Here is a 5,423-nt window from a genome sequence, read left to right as displayed (position 1 = left end):
TCAAAGCCCATAGACATTGCTGTGGGGGTCGCAGAACACTGGGTTGTGAACACCCCAGTGGTGGGGGCGATGGGGCCCCCGGGGCTCATGGAGGCCTCTGCCTGTCCGAAAGTGGGGGCTGGTCTCCCCATGCTCTTGACTGGGGCAATTGGAGGGAGGCAATTTGTGATCAGAATGCCATCTGCAGTTGGGGCTTTTAAGCATAGAACACCACATCCATAGGTTGGTTGGTAGGCCCCCCCCCCCCCCCCCCCCCCGTGTGTGTGAGGTTTTGGGCAGCCTGGCCAGTGCTGCTGGCTTACTGGTCCAATGAATGATTTGCGGGGTTTCTGGAAGAAGAGGGCGGTGCCAGGCCAAGAACTTAAGGCGGTCAAGTCAATGAGGGGGCGGGGCCAGGTGAACAGCTGAAGGCATTTATGTCAACAAGGGAGGGGGGTCAGGTGAAGAGCCAGCAATTGTGAGGTAAGCAGGAGAAAGGCTGCTGGGCAGGGACACACAAAAAGGCCTGGGTCAGTCAGGCCTGGCTCCCTGGCAGTAGCCACCTCAACAACGGGGCTGGGGGCTTTTGGGGGTAGGCTAGGTGATCAGCCAGAAGCAGCCAAGCCAAGAATTGGTTGGGGCCATGGGCAACACCTGGAAGTGGTCCAGTGGATAAGGCCATGGAGCTTTGTGAATGAGGACGGGGGTCCCGGGTGGCCGCAAAATCCCCACCTTCTTGTGGTCCAGACTGGATGCCAGCAAAAAGGTCCCTTGTCCTGGAGGAAGGGCGTTTTCTCTGAATGGGGCAGAAAGCCTTCCCTCAGTGCCTGGGAACCAGTAAGGACCTCAGGAGGGTGGGTCAGCGCCCCCACATTGGAAAGTGACTTTCGGGGACTTGACAGAGCTCCCTCCCGATATCAAAGCCCATAGACAGGGCCGTGGGGGTCGCAGGACACTCCACTGTGAGAAACCCTGTGGTGGGAGCGATGGGGGCTCCCGGGGCTCAGGGAGGCCCCTGGCTGTCCGAAAGGGGGGGCTGGTCTCCCCATGCTTGAGGATCTTGGCCATGAGTTGGAGGCAACCTGTCAGCAGGCCATCTGCAGTTGGGTCTTTTAGGCACGGACACCACTTCTAGAGTTGGGCTGGTAGGCCCTCCTTGTGTGAGGAGCAGGGCAGACTAGCCAGTGCTGCTGGCGCATTGGTCCACTGAATGATTGGGCGGGCTTTCTGGAATAAGTGAGCAGGCCAGGCCGACAGCTGAAGGTGGTCCAGTCAACCAGGGGGTGGGGGCAGGTCATCAGCTGGAATATGTCAAGTGATGAATGGGTTGGGGTCTGGTCAGCAGGTGAAAGTGGTTGTGTGGAAAAGGCCATGGGGCCGTTAAGGAGGACGAGTTTCTCAAGAGCATGCAAAATCCTCACCTTCCTGTGGTCTGGACTGGATGGCAGCAAGAAGGTCCTTGTCCTCCAGGAAGGGCTTTATCCAGCCAGGAATGGGGCAGAAAGCTGTCCTTCAGGGCCCAGCAATCAGGAAGTAATTCAGGAGGAGGCAGGTCAGTGCTTCCAGAGTGGAAAGTGTTTTTCTCAACTACAACAAGACTGTGCACACAGCCCGCACGGGGACGCAACTAGAGTAGCTGGGGAGGCCAAGCCAATGGGCCCTCTGGAACACCTACTGCCCAAGGCCACTCTACCAACTCACGGAGACATAGTGACTCTACAGGGAAACAGCCAACATGCGGAGAAAAAGAAAGAAATGGAAGAAAACTTGAATACAGAGTTCAAACAATGCTTACAAGGTTGCTCAAGGATCTTAATGAGAGCGTCAAGGGACTTAGTGAGACTTTTAAGGATCTTAGTGAGAATTTCAAAGACATGAAAAGGTCCAATCAGAAATGAAGACTACACTAACAAATGAAAAATTTATTGGGAGTCAATAGTAGAATAGCAAGCTGTGAGTTTGACATGCTTGGAGTAAAGGATGTCAAGAATCAAATTAACAATTTGGAATCTGAGAAAGCAAAAAATATCCAATCAGAAAGGCAAAGGAAAAAAAAAGAATTAAAAAATGTTAATGTGAGTTGCCCATTTTTTTAAGATAGCCCTGGCCAGTTTGGCTTATGGATAGAGAGTTGGCCATGGACCAAAGGGTCCCAGATTCGATTCTGATCAAGGGCTCGTACCTTGGTTGGAGGCTCCTCCTCCACCTGGTCAGTTCAGGCAGGAGGGAACCAAACGATGTGTTTCTGTAACATCAGTGTCAAAAGAAACAGACAACAAAACAGGCAGCCAACCAGATGAGAGATGATATTTGCAAACAGTATCTCTGACAAAGGCTTAATTTCCAAAATATGTAAAGAACTCATAAAACTAAAAACCAAACCATCCAATCAAAAAAATGGGTACAGAACCTGAAAACACATCTTTCCCAAGAAGACATACAGAGTCAATAGATATAGAAAATATTTTCAACTTCGTTGGCAATTAGGGAAATGCAAATCAAAACTACAATGAGATACCACCTTACACCTGATAGAGTGGCCATTATCAACAAGACAAGCAATAATAAATGTTGGAGAGATGGTGGGAAAAAGCAAACACTCATTCACTGCTGGTGGGAATGTAGATTGGTACAACCACTACCGAAAGCAGTCTGGTGATTCCTTGAAAAATTAAGAATAGAGCTACCATATGACCCAGTAACCCCACTCCTGGGTATATATTATACTTGAAAAACTTGAAATCATGTAGTCGCAAAGGTATATGCACCCCTATGTTCACTGCAGCATTATTCATGGAGGCCAAGACATGGAAACAACCAAAATGATAAAAGACTGGATAAAGATGTGGTACATATACACAGTGGAATACTACCCAGTCATAAGAAAGGATGAAATAGCACCATTTACTACATATGGATGTGTCTTGAGAACATTATGCTAAGTGAAATAATTCTGACAGAAAAAGCTAAGAACCATGATTTCATTATATGTGGGATATAAAACTGAAGCTTATGAGCATAAAGAGCAGAGTGGTGGTGCCAGAGGAAGGAGGTAGGAGGAGGTCCTAATATGAGATGACAGATTTGAATGGTGGACAAATGGTGCAATATGCAGATTTTGTAACATAGAAACCCACACATGAAACCTATATGTTCATGTTGACCAACGACTCCCCAATTGATTTAATAAATCAACAAAAAAAAAGATAATTTACAACCTTAAAATATTTAAAAAAAACACACAAACAAACAGAAAAATTGCTGAAATTGAAGACATAAATGAAAATACAACTCATGTTAATGAACTGGAAGACTTAATATTGCTAAAATGTCAATATTACCTAAGGAGATTTACAGACTCAACACAATCACTATCAAAATCCAAATGATGGTTTTTGCAGAAATAAATGGTGCTGGGAAAACTGGATATCAACATGCTAAAGAATAAAGTTGGACCTTTACCTAACATATTAAAAAATTAACTCAAAATGGATCAGGACCTCAATTAAGACCCAAAACAATGAAACTCTTAAAATTTTATAAAAGTTTATGCATTAAAAAGACACTATGAACAGAGTAAAATGGCAAGCCACAGAATGGAGGAAAACATTTATCAATCATATTGTCTGATGAGGAGTTAATACCAGACTATATGGAGAACTAAAATTCAATAAGAAACCACCTGATTCAAAAATGGGCAAAACCCTGGCTAGTGTGGTTCCATTGGCCATCACCCCATGCTCTGAAAGGTCATCAGTTCAATTCCTGGTTGGGGCACATGCCCGGGGTTGTGGGCTTGATTCCCAATGAGGGGGTGGGCAGGAGGTAGCATTTAAATTAACTTATACATATATATGTACACACACATATATTTACAGACATATGTATCCATTAACTGGAATACTATACAGCTACCACAGCCCTAGCTGGTTTGGCTCAGTGGACAGAGCATCGGCCTGTGGACTGAAGGATTCTGGGTTTGATTTCAGTCAGGGGGCAGCCAATCAATGATTCTCTCTCATCATTGATGTTCCTCTCTCTCTTCCTCTCTGAAATCAATGGAAAAAAATATATATTAAAAATAATAATAATAATGTAGTCAGTAAGCCTAAGCTCTTTCAATCAAGAGTGAGGGACAGATGACGTTCGTCAGGCACAAAAGCATGAACAGATCGCCTGCTCAATATTCACATGCTCCTAGACCATGTAGTCAGATAGATGATTTCAAAGATTCATGGTTCAGTAAAAATGGAAGATGCAGAAGAGTGCTTATGGTATACTTGTTTAAGAATATGGGTCAAACATGCGAGTAGCCCTGCACAGGAATCGTACGCCAGTAGCTCTCTGTGGGGCTTGGCCGCTCCACTGCCCAGAGGCTCTCGCAGGGAGAGCTTCAAGGGACTGAGACTTTTAAATACCTTAGTGAGAATTTCAAAGACATAAAAAGGCCCAATCAGAAACGAAGGCTACACTAACGGAAATGAAGTGTATCTGTGCCCCAGCCTGGCCAGAGGCCCATCTTCGGCTAGGCACAGAACACGTGCCTTGTCACCAGGCAATGACTCGTGTTCCCCACCGCCCCACCCGGCTGCTCCGTGCCCGCTGCCCAGAGGCCCTCTGCAGCTGGGGTGGACAAAGTAAGCATTCCATCAGGCTGCTCACACTACCCGCTCTCAGAGGGTAGTCCCGACCCTGAGGACTTTGTGACAGAGTGATGGTTAATTTACATATTATCCTTTTATTAGATAGGATATATACATAGAGTATTTTGGAAGTCTACACAAAAAACCTAACTTGTATAGTTGGTTCTGGGGTGGGGATGGGTTAGAAGATCAGGGAAGACAAGATAAGTAAGTTTACAAGCTCTTTAAACTCAAATAATTCAAAAGCAAAATTTATGAAGTCAATGCTCATTTAAAGTTTGAATATTATGTTTCTTTCCCATAAATGAATTGAGAAAATGTTTTGAGAATCAACTGGACAAGTGCTATTAATTCAGTACCCAGTCTGATACTCCTAAAATAGTGAAAAATTAGAGAGTATATAATGTGAAAATGTGTTTTAATCATATAGTAATTTTAACCAACACTTGTCAGTCTGAGCAGAACTGATGTTATTACATAATCCCAAGGACTTGTGTAAAGGAAATGGGGTGTGGAGGAGAATCACTATCAAGCCTTGATCTGAGTGGTTCAGTTGGTTGGGCATTGGCCCATGCACCAAGGGGTTGCTGGCTTGATTCCCAGCCAGGGCACATGCCTAGTAGGGGATGCGTAGGAAGTCAACTCACAGATGTTTCTCTCTCTCTCTCTCTTCCTGTCTAAAAATAATTTAAAAAATTATCAAATTTCCTAATGGTGTTTGTTGGAAGAAAAAAAGAGTGAACAGTTGGTTACAACAGTGAAATGGCTTAAGCTTAAATTAATAAGCAATAGACCCATTTG

Source organism: Pipistrellus kuhlii, unplaced genomic scaffold, assembly GCF_014108245.1.
Source record: "Pipistrellus kuhlii isolate mPipKuh1 unplaced genomic scaffold, mPipKuh1.p scaffold_m20_p_31, whole genome shotgun sequence".
In the NCBI taxonomy this organism is placed as follows: Eukaryota; Metazoa; Chordata; class Mammalia; order Chiroptera; family Vespertilionidae; genus Pipistrellus; species Pipistrellus kuhlii.
This window is presented reverse-complemented; position numbering follows the sequence as displayed.